The sequence below is a fragment of the Mytilus californianus genome, unplaced genomic scaffold, assembly GCF_021869535.1.
Source record: "Mytilus californianus isolate M0D057914Y unplaced genomic scaffold, xbMytCali1.0.p SCAF_9, whole genome shotgun sequence".
Lineage (NCBI taxonomy): Eukaryota > Metazoa > Mollusca > Bivalvia > Mytilida > Mytilidae > Mytilus > Mytilus californianus.
Genome location: NW_026262745.1, coordinates 3294547 through 3313486, shown reverse-complemented (window position 1 = coordinate 3313486; position 18940 = coordinate 3294547).

Here is an 18940-nt window from a genome sequence, read left to right as displayed (position 1 = left end):
TTAGATACTTTCCCAAATTAAGATACCAATCAGTACAAATCAAACCAAATTTAACATAAAATACATTATACAATATACAAACTCAAAAAATTAATTGGAGAAAAGTGGTTATAGTTAAAAATTAATGGCATGTTTTCATAAATTACTATCAAGAGATATTTGCATAGCTTACTCGATATAAAGATCTATCGGCAATGTAACTTAGATCAACGGCCAGACGGAGCACCCGAAAAACTTGTCGTAGAAGAATCCGCTAATAAGCAGAATGTCTAACATATTGTGTTATTATTTTTAACTTCAATTCACGGCTGTCATTTGGTATATCGAGAAAGAATACCTAACGGTGGTCAAGGTCAAGCATTGCGACCAGATCGTGAAAGATCTGGTATCGGATCGTGAATGTAGTTAATTGTAATTTTACTTCAAAATCTGTGAAAAATCTGCTGTACTTTCAAAACGCGGAACAAATCAGGAAAAAAAATATGTCTGTCAAAATGATTCAACTTTTTCAATAATACTGTGCAATAAGATAAAGAAAATATGCAATACTTTATGAGAAACACAAAAGGCGCAACACAAGTCTATGGGATTCATTAAAAAAAAATCACGTTTTGTACCTATAATGGTCGCATTCCAATATATAGTGATATATTTGAAACTGAACCTTTGGTGTGTCAGATAGTACAGTAAAATGAAAGGTTTTTTTCTTTGAATCTGTTCGTTTTGTTTTTGAAAACATTGATTTTTTTTAATTTTTCATAAAAATTGATCGTGAAAGATCGGGCAACGCATTATCTTGATCGTGAAAGACAAGGCGTGACCAGACGGGCGCAGGACGTTTGCGCATTTTTACCGGTAACACTAAAGGACATTTGCGCTTCAAACACTATGGGCATTTGCGCTATAAACTTTGATACACCTGTACAAAATTGACAAGACATTTGCCTTTTTTATTTATAACAGTTAACCTGTAATCTTAGAAAATTTACCAAAGTCATGCAAAGATGTACATATTTTCTTTGAAAGAACACACGACAAAATCAGAAAAAAATATTTGGGATAACCAGACATATCATGAAAAATATAGTATACGTTTCTAGGTAAGCGATAGAGAAAACGAAACTTTTATAGATGGAACATTCAAATTTTGACCGAATTCTTCAATTAGCTTCTTAATTAGTGGATTTAAAATTGGAAACTATATTCCTCTTGTGTCCATTCTGTTGCATGAATAGTCCGAGGAACTGTGCCATCATAGTTCATCAAAGCTTGTTTCAATTTGTGAAGACCGAAATTTTATTTTTAAACCACGCAAACGTCCCGCGCCGGAACAGACTTTATAATCAGTAAACAATTTTTCTTTTACCAATTGATATACTTGCAACTAGTTGAAGCGTGTAATTATTTTCATAAGAACGAACATTAATGCTTTCGTTTTGTTTTCACTTTTATTTTATTTCAACACTTTTCCTTAAAAGTTATTAAAATAACGAAAAACGTGTCTAGATAAGTAGATGTACAAGATAAAAGGATCTTCAGGAGCGTAAATTGTCGTAAAGTAAAAGTATATGTGTATCTATAATGCTTAATGAATCCGCCCTGGAAATATAGATATGTATATATACGCATTTTTTTTTGTTTTTTTTTTTGTAAGGGTTGTTACTTTCAGTTATATGGAGTGTCGTTTGTGCGTACATAGTATGACAATATTTGCTAATTTATTGTTTATTTCGTGGCTGCGCTGACATTAACTAAAAAGGTACCAAGATAACATTATTTTACTTGATTGTTTGATCAGTCTGTTCACAATAGCTATACGTCACTGTACCCAACTTAGTGGGGAAATAACCGTTCAATGTATTTCGATTGTGCATGATGCCAAGCTTATTATAAACTGTACTTCAGCCGATTAAGTTCTATTCCGAAACTTAAACTTGTATATGAAATCAAAACGTATGAAGAACGGACAATACAGTGTTATTGCTTTCAGGTACCTAGTCGGTGAGGTATTATACATATTAAGATAATAAGATCCAATGGCATTGAACGATTATAGCCCTATTCACCAATAAAAGAGAACCGGAATGAGTCATGCAATTCCAGTATTTGCTGTACCAAATAAAAATATGAATTATCCTATCATTATATAATGATTTGAACGTTATCGTAGCATCAGATCTCTCACGATCGTTTTCACGATCTTCAAAAAGTGGTACGCGATCTTTCACGATCCGAAAAATCAGTTTTTAGTAAATATTTCATTTTTTGCCAAATTTCTGATTATGCTAACTAAAGACAAATTAACGTTAAGAACCATTTGAATCATTAAAATGGAGAAACATTTTACAAAGAAAAGTTGTTTAGTCATTCGAATTATGTAAACAATCTTGTTTGTTTACATATTCAATGTCATTGAAATGTCGAGGAGCAATCTGCCTTTTGTAGTTTTGTAAAAACGGTGTACTTTTAATCTTGATTTTTTTTAGATATTAATCATAATGTTGAACCATTTTGACAGACAGTTTTATCTTTTTGTAAATTTTCCGTATAATTCATTAAATAAGATTAGTAATTGATCTTGCAAATGTATTCTCGATAAGATTTCATTCAAGATCATATACCACAGCTTTCACGATCCAATCGCAATACTTGACCACCGGTAGGTATTCTTTCACGATCGTTTTTCTCGATATACTGAATGACACACGTGCAATTAATCAAGAAAGATTTCTGACTGAATGAATTTATGTTCAATATAGGACTCGATAAAATTTATTGTTTTTTTTTTTTTTTATCTTTTACGCGTTCAATTTTCATAACACCAAACTTAAAAAGTATTATTTACTATATAGGTTTCTATTGTTGTATGATACATTACTTAATATAGTTAAGTGTGACACGATAATTTGATATGAATTGCGACTCAAAGTTTTGAATATGAAATGTCAATTGTTAGATACTTGACTTGATATGTTCTTTACCAGACAGTTACATACAATGCACATGGATATGAAAAACGTTATTCAGTGCTTCACAACAAACAAAATAGAAAGGAAAAAAAAAAAAAAGAATGACCAATATATCAGATAATTCTAGGCTAACTTATGATTCTCTCGCACCGACCAATCGCATTCTATGTGGTGATTTTAATTAGCTTCTGAAAAAAAATCATAGTTTATAACCTGTAACAACGCGAACAAACAATCAATAAAATTGACTAAAATTTAGTTTTTGAACATTTTAATAAAATTTTAGTATCAATTACTAAATGTTGTTTCCTGAATCTTTATCATCCAAATTTCTTACTAAAGGAATAATGGTTAAAGGTGGAGGGTCTCCTGTTCAAATCCGAATGTTTCTATCTCAAACAACGATTAAAAAATATAAATAGGAATATTTAAAGTAGATTTTAAAATTCGTTTTGAACGGAAAATAGGTGACGAAAATGAAACTGACATTGGAAAAGGGTAACAGCTACCTGTCGTGTGACCAAGAAGAAGAAATATAATTCAAAACTGCGAATGTAGAGAAGATTTTGATCCCAGACTTGGAGTGATATATTGATCATTCAAAATTGCCGTGAAAAATATGTTAGTTTAAGGAAAGTGGACAATCATTATTGTATATTTCGTATGTGGATATTGAGGGTACAGTGAAATATTAAAAATATGAACGTTCCTGTTATTGGTGCACGTTTTTGCTTCAACTGCCATTATAGTAATTTTAAGTTTAAATGCTGAACGATGGAGAACAAATTTACAATAGACACATTGTCCACCTGGATCACATGAGTTGGCGCGTTATTTTTGGTGGGGTTCTTGTAACTGAATCGTTAGTTTACTGTGGATGGTGATGTTGTCTGTTGTTCGTCTGCTCTTCAGTAGACCATGTTGTTGTATGTTTATTCCAAACGTATCTGTGGGTTTCAAATTATATCTGCTCTTTAATTATTTAGTTATTATGCTGAAAACATTCAATATGACAGAAACGTTCTTATTTGGTTGCCAGTACACATATAAAACACATATAGAACGCTATAGGGAGGGTTAATTAATATATAATTTGATCAATTCCGCAGTTCTTAACTAGCCCTCCTCATAATGCCTTATGCTTTTGGTAAGGGATGGACTAGTTATAGTACAGTCCGGTATCTACTTACTTTTTATAAACAACTTGACTGTGTATTCAATTATTACAGTTGTTAAAACCATGGAAATTAAGAGTTAGTTTTTTTTCAATATTTATGTGGATTTTTATAACGTAGTCATGGAGTCAACGCATAACTTCAAGACACTACGTGAATGTTGCCTGTCAATGTGAATGATAGAATTCTTATGACAGTGAAACATTTTCATGGGTAATCAAGGTCGTGGAACAAACCCATAGTAGGGCAACATTTTAGCCGACCGTGCAAAATCTTAATGAGTAATCAAGGTCGTGGAACAAACCCGTTGTAGGGAAACATTTTGACCGACCGTGCAAAATCTTAAAGGGTAATCAAGTTCGTAGAACAATCCGTAGTAGGGACACATTCATTTTTTGGCCGATCGTGCAAAATCTTAATGAGTAATCAAGGTCGTGGAACATGCAAACCCGTTGTAGGAATACATTTTAGCCGACCGTGCAAAATCTTAATGAGTATTCAAGGTCGTGGAACAAATCCGTTGTAGGGAAACATTTTGGCCGACCGTGCAAAATTTTAATGGGTAATCAAGTTCATGGAACAAACCCTTAGTAGGGACACATTTTGGCCGACCGTGCAAAATCTTAATGAGTACTCAAGGTCGTGGAACAAACCCGTTGTAGGGAAACATTTTGGCCGACCGTGTAAAATCTTAATAGGTTATCAAGTTCGTGGAACAAACCCGTAGTAGGGACACATTTTAGCCGACCGTGCAAAATCTTCATGGGTAATCAAGGTCGTGGAACAAACCCGTTGTAGGGATACATTTTAGCCGACCGTGCAAAATCTTAATGAGTAATCAAGGTCGTGGAACAAACCCGTTGTAGGGAAACATTTTGGTCGACCGTGCAAAATCTTAATGGGTAATCAAGTTCATGGAACAAACCCGTAGTAGGGACACATTTTGGCCGACCGTGCAAAATCTTAATGAGTACTCAAGGTCGTGGAACAAACCCGTTGTAGGGAAACATTTTGGCCGACTGTGCAAAATCTTAATAGATTATCAAGTTCGTGGAACAAACCCGTAGTAGGGACACATTTTAGTCGACCGTGCAAAATCTTCATGGGAAATCAAGGTCAAGGTCGTGAAACAACCACGTAGTGAGGAAATATTTTGGCCGACCCTGCAAAATCTTTATGGGTAATCAAGTTCGTGGAACAAAACTCGTAGTAGAGAAACATTTTGGCCGACCGTGCAAAATCTTAAAGGGAAACTTCGCAAAAAAATGAAAAATTGATATTATGTTTATTATGTATAAAAAACCACAAATTCATAAATATTAAAGTTTAATTCTGCTAGATAAGAGATCACCATCGATTTTAAATTTAGAGTATCACTTCTCCGCGTGCGGCCATTTTGACATCATCCCTGAATAGAAACCACGATATATCTATAAACCACAAAGGACCAAAACAAGCAGTAACCTAACGTAGCCGTAATTGAGTGTCGATATCTTGTCAAGCGTACGGTTGTTTTACCCGACAAGGAAAGCCTAAACAGTTTCCCGGGTCACAAAAAAAGATTATAATAGACATGGTTGTGCATGCAACCTTTCCTAACTAACTTGATACGGAAAATGTAATTATATATATATTTTTTTTTAATAGCTATTACTATGGTCTGTCGTTTTGAAACTGGTTTTTTTTACTAAGTTTTTGAAAAAAGAAATGTTAATGGAAATTAGTTAAAAAGTTCAAAGTGATAAATTAAGTGTTCCGTGTAAAAATGTTTTCGGAAATCTAGTGTGTTCATAATTCATTTATGTAAATAATCTTATTTAAATAAATTCGGACCTTCCCTTATCTGATCACCAGCATTGCTAAAGGAGTTGTTCCAAGAGGTATTGTGAGTTGACACGTCCAGGTATTCAAGCGATTTCCTGTCGGGCTTTTAAACTCTTATTACACAATTACATAAAGCAAGTTCGTGCATCACTTCACCTCTGAGGGTATTGAGAAGTGTACACGGCCGATAACTTGTAACTTTCCATTTTGAAACTATCAGGTGAATATACATCTTTGTCTTACGTGTCCGATAGTGATATGCTAGTCTTTACTAAACCATAGATATAATAGCCATTATATATATGACTAAACTCATACGCTTGTTTATAAATAACATTTATGGTGTAAAGAACATTTATGAAAATCTAAATAATTCCAAAAAAAGATTTGATAAAATAAAAATATATTTACATATTTTCCAAACGTAAATTGGGGAAAATGTAAGTAATTACTCGTTGTCAATAATTATGGACATTTTGAAACGTACAAATATTGATTTAACAAAATGTACGCACTTGTCGATCATTGGATTATACGCCTAGATAGGCGGTTACGGAACTATAGATATTCGCAATTTAGAATATATACATGTATATTGAATATACGAAAGAAACATCCAAAACCAATCTGATTTAAATACAGGTCGATATCTAAGTGTCTCATAAGTCTATTCTAAGGCTGGATATTTGATCTCTGTTTTTATTATGAATTGTTGTATATATATATTGTTTGATCAAATATGTGACACTATAATAAAATAATTATTTATTTATTTTATTTATTTTATTTATTTTATTTATTTTATTTATTTTATTTATTTTATTTATGTATATCTAACTTGCTTTGGTTCATCAAAGTTATGCACATAGTAAAATCACAGATTTTTATTTCCATAAGATTATTTTGAACAGTTTAAGAAAATCTCAATGGTTGTGTATTATATATAATAATGTAATAATGTGAACATGGTTCTATTATACCTCATGTCAATTTTCCTGTTCCGACATGCATGTAATATATATGCCACTGGACGTACACTAATGATCCCCAAAAAGCTTATATGAAGAAATAAAGAAACTTCACTCCGAATTGACTGATAGTAGATGTGTTAACGTCTGGTCAGCTAGAAGGTTGATTAATTTATTTAGTTAGCTTAATAGGGATGGGGGATAAACCATTCCTAATATTGCACTTATGCATAAAATATTAAATGAGAGTAATATAAGAGAAAATATAAATACGAAAAGTCGCATATCTGGTAAAAAAAAAGTCTCACTGGTAACTGTCATTCTTAATCGAAATAACGGACAGTCATTAAAATACATGCATGTACACTTTGATAAAAAGGGGTGCTGCAGTTGCATATTATTCATCATAAATCTATTTCAAGTATATACTTTCCTGTCATTCTTATAAGTTAACGCAGAGACATGTAACTTTACATCTCTAGTTAACGACAATCAACCATATAAATATTTGAATCTGATGTGACTTACCGTTCATCTCTTTCTTTTTTCATCTTTTTTTTTTTTATTTGGGCAGGTACACAAACATTGTTATGTTAGATATACTGTTCCCAGGTTGGGAGGGGGCGGTGGTTGGGGGTGAAGTATATCGAAAGTTACAAAATAAGAACGTTGTATTTATGAATTTACATGAAGAATTCTGATCTTGGGCGTATGTTTCTTTTTTTTTAAGTTCAGTGATTTAAATTAAGAGAAAACAATATAGTCAGAATTTAAATCGTACCGGCAATTTCCACCTAAGACTCCTCTAAAATCATGAATGGTCATGCTTCACAATCATCAGAATTTTCTTTGCATTGGTACATTCTGTATCGGTAGTGATTTACCTTGACATTTCCGGGTATAACAGAGCTACTTGTATATTACCTGTATGTGGTTAGGTGACGTCCCATGAGGTCTTACGTATACAGGTTCACATTTATAATGGTTTCTGATATAACAAGGTTTTATGACATTCACACTTCTGCATGTTCTGTATACCAAATTCTTATCTTATTTTCAGACCAAACGAGGATATGAATATTTTCCAGGAAAAATATTGAGTATCAAAGTATCAAATTAATTTCGGGATTTTTTTCTTTCTTGGTATTAAATCACAGAAACTTAAAGAAAATACTGCTTGTCCGCTTTAGGTGTATTCTTGTCAGTTAAGACTGACATATATGTCTCTGGTATAAAGTGGGTTTATGAATGAATGATAAGTCTTGCAAAGGTACAAGATATAAAGCACATTGAAAATTGATTCCTCCGGTCTGTCTCCATTCAAAAAAGGAAAGTTGACGTTAGATTGATTCTGTTATTTTTTTTAAACATCGTTGGTCAAATAGCTAAAGTATGTATACGTTGTGAGATTTTAAATATTTTAATAAGGGCATTCCCGATTAGGTAAATGTAGATCGCTGTGGACGGACCAAGCTATATTAATCATTTAACCGCGATAATTTTCTCTAAACATTGAAATATTCACGGTTAATACCCATGATAATTTGAAAAAGTAAGTACAGTGTTTGGTTTATACGCTCGTTTTCGTGGGCCATTTTTATTTGTAAAATTATTTAATTGAAAGTAATTCAGAATTTCGATGTTACAACAAAATACTCACCTATCTATTTTAAAATTAAGCTTTCGCAAAATATAAAAGATATACATGTATATAACGGCGATTCAGGTATTTTGCCACCATATTCCTCCCCAAATAATTAATGTTTTTATCATTCATACGAAATGTTGTTCACACCTGTAACGGTGAACCGTGTTGGCTAAAATTCACCGAGTGAAGATCAAAAGAAAAGAATTACAGAATGCTAATCTTTTAATTACCTTGAATTTAACCACGCATTCAACAGGTGGTCACTTAGTGTCACAGTACAATACACATTGTATTTACACAGTACTCGACTGAAGTAAAAGCCTTCAGGTGAGAATACAAACATGCATTTGTAAAACAATATCAGTTATATATATTTGTTCAAAATATCCGTCGGAAAAAAAATATATTCTATTGTATGATTTACTTTTATTACTATAATGATATCAGAAATCCTTTAAATATAAATTGTACATTTTAATTTTGAAAGTTGCACGGCGGATCACTTTACTTTCTTAATTATTAGTTGGTTAATAGCTACGCCAAAAGTCGTCGATGCGCTTTAAATCGCGTTATTAGATGATTAACGAACAAGACTTACAACGAGATTTATTCACTCCCGGCATGCAAAAAGACTTAAACTACGTCACATAAGTCAGGAAGTTGGAATAAATTAAATTATTAATTCCCAATTTTCTTCTTTATTAGTGTTCATATCCAGATAAAACTTGGTAAATATGTTTTTTATGGTATTATGAACATAATAAGATGAAAAGTAAAAAATCGCGAATTTTCCCTTTAATGGTAATCAAGGTCGTGGAACAATCCGGTAGTAGGGAAACACCTAATGTAAGATAACCAATCTAGGACCTTCGTTGGCTGAGTGGTCTAAGTATTTCTTCTACTGTATCACTAGCATGTCAACACCGAGATTGTGATTTCAGTCCCTTACCTGACAGATGGGTTCAATGTCGGTAGATTTTAAGTGATTAGGATAGTGTTTTTTGCCGAGAAGTCGACGGTTTTCTCCTGGCACTCCAATGTCCGTTCACATATTTCAAATTATATTCTGTATGAACATAAGAAGATGCGGCTTGATTGCCAATTAGACTAAATATTCCCCGGAGACCAAATGATGTAGTAATCAAAGGTCATCCTACTACCTTCAAGAATTAAAAAAAAAACGTAAATCAAGCTATAAAAAGAACCCGACATGTCAAAATGTAAGATAATCAAAACGAGAAAATCAACGGCTCTATCCACAAAAAAAAATAAACGAAAAATAAAGTAGATAGCAACCAATTCACAGGGTTGATTTTTTTTCTTCAATATAACTTCAATTTACTCAATGTCTTTGCAATATTCTCCTTCTCAGTATTATGCCATGATATGTTCTAAACACTCCAGCATTTTAGTTTGCAAAAGAGTTATAAATTTAATGGATAAAGCCTCCCCGATTTATAACAGTAGCTTCCCTTGAAACTTAAATAAGAAATAAGAGCACATGAAAGTTTTTGGTAGGGCTCGTGCTGCTCGGTCTTTGGTTTTTCTTTGTTGTGTTTTGTGTACTATTGTTTGTCTGTTTGTCTTTTTATTTTTTAGCTATGGCGTTGTTATTCATTTTCGACTTATTAGTTTGATTGTACCATTGGTATCATTCGCCCTTCTTATAAAACAAATGTAAGCGTTATTTTTCAAAGGTTTGTGTTATTTCGCAAAGGTTTGCGTTATAACGCAAACATCAAAAGGAATATAAAAAAAAAAATTGTGCGGCGCTAAAACGCTTCCGTCTATTTCATCTTATTCTACCAGGCATTATTTACAAAAAATCAACTCATTGTACTTGTAATTAGTTTCTGGATAAATTATTTATTTTTATTGGTTAACCTATACCATTAGAGATCAAATATAAGTTAAGTAGAGAAACTTTGAGTTTACCATTTCATAAATACATACTACTTTTTGTCAGATTTCATACTTTGAATCTTTATATTTGCATAAATTATAATCATTAATGGACTTTTTAGAATTGTAATAACAATGTTTTGATTTGTGTTATAATGCCTTATTTGCTATTTAAATCGCTGATGGAATCGTTGGTCTAAATATTTGACTGTCTCTAGGACTATCATTACACGGGAAGTACAAATAAATATATAAATAGCTTAATATTCTTTATAAAGCACAAAAATGTCAGTATTCACCTCTGAAGCTAACAAAACCTTTAAATAGACTTATTAAGAAGGGATATAGTTACGATACTGTTGTCAGGTCATTAAAGATTGCATATTTTGGCGTTAATATTGATTCACTTATAGGGTCTTTGCATCGGCACTAAACACATTTATTTAAAAACCAGTTGTTGGCATGACACGGGTTATGTTCTTCTCATATATGTTATGATGGTATGATACTAAACCCCTAACGGGAAGGATTGTGCCTGATATTCATATGATGAAGTCATAATCTTTCAATCAGTTTAATTGAAGTCTGGAGCTGGCATGTCAGTTAACTGCTAGTAGTCTGTTGTTATTTATGTATTATTGTCATTTTGTTTATTTTCTTTGGTTACATCTTCTGACATCAGACTCGGACTTCTCTTGAACTGAATTTTAATGTGCGTATTGTTATGCGTTTACTTTTCTACATTGGCTAGAAGTATAGGGGGAGGGTTGAGATCTCATAAACATGTTTAACCCCGCCGCATTTTTGCGCCTGTCCCAAGTCAGGATCCTCTAGCCTTTGTTAGTCTTGTATTATTTTTAATTTTAGTTTCTTGTGTACAATTTGGAGTTTAGTATGGCGTTCATTATCACTGAACTAGTATATATATATATTTGTTTAGGGGCCAGCTGAAGGACGCCTCCGGGTGCGGGAATTTCTCGCTGCATTGAAGACCTGTTGGTGACCTTCTGCTGTTGTCTGTTCTATGGTCGGGTTGTTGTCTCTTTGACACATTCCCCATTTCCATTCTCAATTTTATTAATAATATGAAGATATTTAAATGCTAAAACTTAGCTGAACTGCCTTTGGCTGGTAGATATGGCTATGCTGTCGACGCTTTTTCTTCTATTTATAGGTAAATATATAATTGTATTTGAGTGTGCTTATTTCTTCCATACTTGTGCATTTCTGATATTCCAACGCACTTAAAATCTTCACCGACTTTATCAGTTTCCGTGTCAATTTTAATTTTATTTGTTCGAATTTTGTTTGCAGTTTTTTTATAGATATATTCTACTGATTAACTAAAATATTAATGTCATATTTATTCAATCAATCATCTTTTTGTCTGGCTTAATTTTCATCACCAAATTGGTATTTATTAATCCATTGTTAGGTCGCAATAATTGAAATTAAAATAGGTTTCAGTACAGAAACTTTCACTTGGAATTTTATTATAATCATGCTATACTTCCATATCATTTTATACAGTTATGATATTGAATACATTTTTTTTAGTTTAAGATCCTTCAACTTTAATACGCCGTTTTCCTTTTTTTCTATCGGTGAACTACAACATTTTAAGGATATACATACATACAAATAAATATTTGTTTTTACTAAATAATAGCAGTCATTGAGATTTATTTTGTAAGTATGATTTCACCAAGAGAAATTAATAAAAAGTGGTATTTTATTCTATAATATTTCAAACACTGACAATTTCTTGGCGTAATTCACAAATCAATGATTGTTAACAAATCGCTCTTTTATCAATAATTATACCGTTTATTTGTTTGTATTTGGAATTAACACCAATTAACAAGTTATGATTTGAAGCAAAATAAACACTGATTTTTCTTAAATATTTGGTTGGCATTTAATGTATATACAGTAAGTTCTTGTCATTGTAAAAGACCACCATGTCTTTGTGTTCTGTTTAGAGAGTTGTTTGTCAATTGCAATGTTCTATAAAATACATCAAATTCTATTAAAAAATATCAGCGCGGGACGTTTGCTCTATTTAATTGAACATTGAATCTTTCTTTAAGTAGAAATACGCTCTTTTAAGATAAGCAATTTTTGCTTTTCCTACAAGACATTTGCGCTTTTTGCTACCAAACGTTTGTGGTCTATCAACAGAACATTTGATATATCAAATTTTCAACTAGTTGACGGTTTGCTGTTGAAGGATACTCTTCATAAAAGACAAAATTGCAGGATTATTTGTCAAATTGTTTATTATAACACTATGAAATGATTCTGATTATTTATTGTTTGTTTTCTGTTTGATGGCTGCTTAGCCCATATTATTTGTGGAAATCGTTGTATTCACTAAAAAGTCCTAACTTATTTAAAACCTAACGTTAAAAGATAACCTTCAAATAGGGCGGAAGAAAATAAACTCATATATAACAACCTCGACTATTTTCTTCAATATCAACATGAACAGCCGTTGTTTGAAAATCAAGCTTAAGTGTTCACTAATTCAAAATATATCTATATATTCATAATTTTTGAGAAGACAGTGCAAGCTAAAAAAACAACAGTAAAAATCAACATTCAAGGGACTATAACTCCAAAACAAGTTGTCAAATTTTCAGAGTAGTTATATCTTGTATATCTTGCTGATTATTTTTTATTATTTGACAAAAGAATGGCTATCGAAGAGATATGTAGAATTGCCTTTCCAGTAAATAACCGTGTTGGGATCTTCTCGTTCTCTTTTTGTTGTAATATTTATGTTTTAGTTGTTTTCTTGTTTGTCACACTATCCGATTAATAAATATCGGCGCGGGACGTTTGCGCTTTTACATAGGACATGTGCGCTTTAATTCATAGGACATTATGCTTTTTATTTACGACATACGCGATTTACAATATTTACTGCTAATGACTTCTCTCCTTTTTTATTCTGTCTTTGGCACGGTACGTTTGACCCGGAAGAATTAAAGTCGAATTTTTTCGTTATGGTTAAAAGTCATTCCATAGCACTGATCAGTTTTTACTTGATATTTGAATGAACAAATTAAGCTTTTGTAATCTGTCCTGACTGGTATTTCAAATACAATTTCAGTTTCTTTTTCTCTATTCTTGACTGAGGTTCCTTTTCAACAATATAACGAATTCTAATTTAAATAGCCGACTGTTGTTCAAAGACAAAAACACCATCGTGAAATATACTTTTTTGTACCATTTAAGACTTTGTCAATGTGAACTAACTAACTACAATTTATAATTTGAATTTATTAAGTAATTATTATAACTAATTAAGGTTACAGATAGACGACTATAGATAAAAAGCGCCAATGACCGGTCAAGTTAATACAGGTGTATCACAATTTAATGCGCAAATGTCCTATCGTGTTACTGGAAAAAAGCGCAAACGTCCCTTGCCCATAAATATAGTAATTATTTGTAAATGCAGTTTACACTTTTAACCTAGTTCTTACCGGTTTTCGAATAACAACAAAAATGCAAAACTTGGAAAAGTTATATTTCAGGGAAAATAATTTAACAAAAATTGTTGAGTATTTTTTCTCTAATTTGTCAGTTTTTCTCTTTTTGTTATACTATTATATTATGTTTTGATATTAAAGGGGAAAAAATATTAATGAGATTCTTATTGGTGCCCTTTTACAGAATTGTTGATATTCAGGAAATGAATACACTATATACACGAATTGTCCTTTGCATGACACATTTGATTTGACACCGGCTGAGTAACTATCTTATAAGAACATATACTATTGAACCAGAATCAGGATAACCCTTTCTTAACACAGTTTAAATTAAACTGAGGAACTGATTTTGTGTTATATAATTTGTAAACCTTGTAGTTTAAAGGGGCTTATTGAATCATTAATGAAAGTGAAATAGTCAAATGATAATTCGCTTTTAGAAGCCAGTTTGGTTCAATTTTGTCAAAAAAGCTAAGAAACATCACTTATGAATAATTCACTTGCAAGTGAATAATTTGACCTCATTGCATCCGTATTCATGTGAACTTCAATTTAACCCCTTAGCTAGAGATAGGTTACTCACGAATTAAGTTTGTTTAGTTATTAAAAGGGTAAAAAAATCAACATTGAATGTGAAACAAGCGTAAACTTTTTGATTGACGGATTCGACCCAAAACAACTCGTTCTTATACAGGTAAATACGATATGCTAACAAATATTTTTAACCTATTATGTGAAATCAAACAGATATTTGTGTTCTGTAGTAACATTTGATGCTATAGTCAATTTTTACATGTTAAAGACTAAATCGTATATTGTCAAAAGTAGGCATCTGAAAAGTGCATGGATGAACTTTTGAAGCAGCATCTTTTAGCTGTAATCTTTACGAGGCCACATTTAAGTAATGAATTGTGATTCTCAAATACTTTTTTTAAAAATAAAATTAAGAATGGAAATGGGGAATGTGTCAAATAGACAACAACCCGACCAAAGAGTAAAATAAAAAAGCCGAAGGCCACCAATGGGTCTTTAACACACAGAAACAATCCCGCACCCGGAGGCAGACTTCAGCTGGTCCCTAAACAAAAATGTGCACTAGTTCAGTCAAAATGGACGTCATTCTAAAAGTCTAAACTTTAGGGAAAGTAAAATTAACAAATATACCGAACTCCGAGGAAAACTTTAAACGGAAAGTCAATAAGCAAAAAGGGTATCTGCTACATGTCGTATAACCAAAAAAGAGATAATATAATTTAAAAGGGAATATAGGAAATATTTTGAATCCAGAATAATTTGTATATATATACCTACTACTGCCATTGAAGTAATTTTAAGTTTACATGCTGAACAATTGAAAACAAATTTAAAGTCTATGATAACAAATATTTAATATTTTTATAAATAGGTATTTAATATAGGTGACATTTCAATTGTCAGATAAGGGCCTTTCAGTTGCAGATTATAACAGGGTATTACAATATGTTAATCCTACGATTTTATCTCATGTCATAACATTGTGTTTGTCGCGAAGTCATTAAACATAATACAAACAGTATCAGTAATAAAATTGTTCATATGTTGGCAATAGACACATTGTCCCTCTGGAACACATAAGATGATGAGTTCACGTCTGTATTTTATTTGTGCGGGATTCCGTCTGCTGAATCGTTAGTTTACTATGTATGGTGATTTTGTCTGTTGTTCGTCTGCTCTTCAGTTGACCTTGTTGTTGTATGTTAATACCAAGGTATCTATGAGTTTTAAATTGGCCTCTATATATTTTCTATTTTATTACATAGTTATTATGCTGTAGAATATTCAATATGACAGAACCTTTCTTATTTGGTTGCCAGTATACGCATGAAACACTTAAGAGAGGGGTAACTAATATATAATTTTATCATTTCCGCAGATCTTAACTTGCCCTCCTCATAATGCTTAAATGAAACGTACGATTACGATTGAAGCCTTGGTAGGATAGTTTTAGAGGTAAGATTATGCTTTTGGTGAGGGATGGACTAGTTATAGTACAGTCCGGTATCTACATGATTTATATACACAAATTGACTGAGTGTTCAATTCCCACATTTATTGCATTGTAAATGTTAAAAACAGGAAATTAAAAGTTAATAAATTAACTTTTTTTTTTGTTAAATTTTCATGTGGATTTATAAAACGTGGTTATAGAGTCAACGCATAACTACAAGACACCACGTGAGTGTTGTCTGTCAATGTGAACAATACAATTCTTGTGAAACATTTTGGCCGACCGTGCAAAATTTTCATGGGCAATCACGGTCGTGGAACAAACCCGAAGTAGGGAAACATGTTGGCCGACCGTGCAAAATCTTAATGGGTAATCAAGGTCAAGGAACAAATCCGTAGTAGGGTCAGATTTTAGCCGATCGTGTAAAATCTTCATTAGTAATCAAGGTCGTGTAACAAATACGTGGAAGGGAATAAAGGCAACAGTAGTATACCCTGTTCGAAATTCATAAATCGATTGAGAAAAAACAAATCCGGGTTACAAACTAAAACTGAGGGAAACACATCAAATATAAGAGGAGAACAAAGACACAACAGAAACACTAAAATGTAACACACACAGAAACGAACTATAAAATAACAATAGCCATTTTCCTGACTTGGTACAGGGCATTTTAAGAATAAATGCTGGGTTGAACCTGGTTTTGAGGCTAGCCAAACCTCCCGCTTTAATGACAATGTTAAATATAACACTATAATGACAACATTACATGACATGACTACATTACAAATAAATGGAAGAACATACAGGACAGAGAAACACACAAATAAACAATACAATAGAACATTACGACAAGCTAATAGTTATCAAAGGTGCCAGGTATAAAGATGAAGAGCATTGATGACCCAAAATTCCAAAAAGTTGTGCCAAATACGGGTAGATTTTCTGCCTGGGATATGAAAATATTAAGTATTTAGAATGATTCATATTTTTGCAAACAGTAAATTTATAAAGTATAAAAATGACCATATAATTGATATACATGTTAACACCGAAGTGGTGACTAACTACAGAATAAAAACGAATACGTAAAACAACCTAGATCAGCACATAAAAACAGCACAGCCGAACAACACATAGTATGTCATCCGAATAGATCGACGCAGAAAAGTGACGTCACAGGTAAATTTCTAAAAATTTCCAAAAAGTAGGATAGAGTTCAAGATTAGGTTGTAATACTGATATTACATGTATTTGATAACTATGAAAATTAAAATACTTATTAATATAAAATTGTGTTAGTAATTAGATAATTAGTTGTATTATCTAGCTATGTCGGTATTTCTTCTAAATCAAACTGAAAACCAAATACATAGTGTAAGTTTAGTTGACCCAAACTAAAATCTTATAAATGAACTGGGTGATAAATTATCTTTACACTCACACACGAATAGAACAGAAAAAAGTAAGAATTACAACTACAAACGTTAAGACATTTGACAATAACAAATATAGCATCAAAACTAAATACAAGAATTTGGGATAGCAAAATACCGCGACACATCTTATAGCAATGCGAATTCACACTCAGCAAAACAGTCACAATCGGGAATAGGTCACGTTCGGTACTCAAAAGATCAGACGACGTAATGGCAAACCACAATCTAAGACGTGGTAAAAACGTCCTTAGCTATAGTTAGTATGGATCAACCAATTCGTGATGATGTCCATAAAACTTACGGAGTCTCATTTTTAATCTTTCCTCCTCATAACTTTGTTGGAGCAGTTTCTGCGTAAGGAGCACAGATACATTTTTGCCGACCGTGCAAAATCATCATGGGTAATCACGGTCGTAGAACAAACCCGTAGTACGGACATTTTTTGGCCGACCGTGCTAAATCTGAATGAGTAATCAAGGTCGTGGAACAACCCCGTCATTGGGAAACACCTTGAACTGTAATATAAACGAATTTGGATCGGATCTTCGTAGTCTGAGTGGTCTAAGTATTGCATCTACTGTATCACTAGCCTGTCAGCACTGATATTGTGAATTCTGTCCCTTACCTGACAGATGCGTTCAATGTCGGTCAATCTTAAGTGATAAGATGGTGTTTATTGCCGAGAACTCGACGGTTTTTTTCTTGCACTCCGGCTTCCCCGACTAATAAACTGGTCGCAAAGACACAGCCAAGAGTACTGAAATAGCGATAAACACCAACAAAAGGAATGTTATGTAATTATTCACTGGTGTAAAGTATTTTCTAGCATTATTTAAAACAAAATTTAAGTCCGTTGACATGTTTCAAATTATATGCTGTACGAATATAAGAAGATGTGACTTGATTGCCAACGAGACTAAATATTAACCAGAACCCAAATGCTGTAATAATTAAAAGTCACCCTACGACCTTCAAGAATAAACAAAAGCCGTATACCAAGCTATAAAGGGCCCCGACATGACAAAATGTAAAATAATCAAAACGAGAAAATCAACGGCTCGATCTACAAAACAATAAACGAAAAGTAAATAGATAGCAGCCAATTCACAATTTACTTAATGCGTTTGTTATATTCTCTTCCTCAGTATTATATATTAAAAAGAAGGTTTGTATGATTGCCAATGAGACAACTCTCCACAAGAGACAAATGACAAAGAAATTGATAGCAGCTATAGGTCACCTTACGGCCTTCAACAATGAGCAAAGCCCATATGTATGCCATGATATGTTATAAACACTACAGCATTTTACTTTGCAAAAAATACAAAGAGTGACACAATTTAAAAGATACAGCCTCAAACATTTATAACAGATGTTTCACTTTAAACTTTAATAAAAAATAAGAGCACGTGAAAGTTTTTGGTAGGGTTCGTGTTGCTCGGTCTTTGGATTTCTACGTTGTGTTCTTTGTTCTGTTGTTTATTTGTTTGTCTTTTTATTTTTTAGCCATGACGTTGCCAGTTGTTTC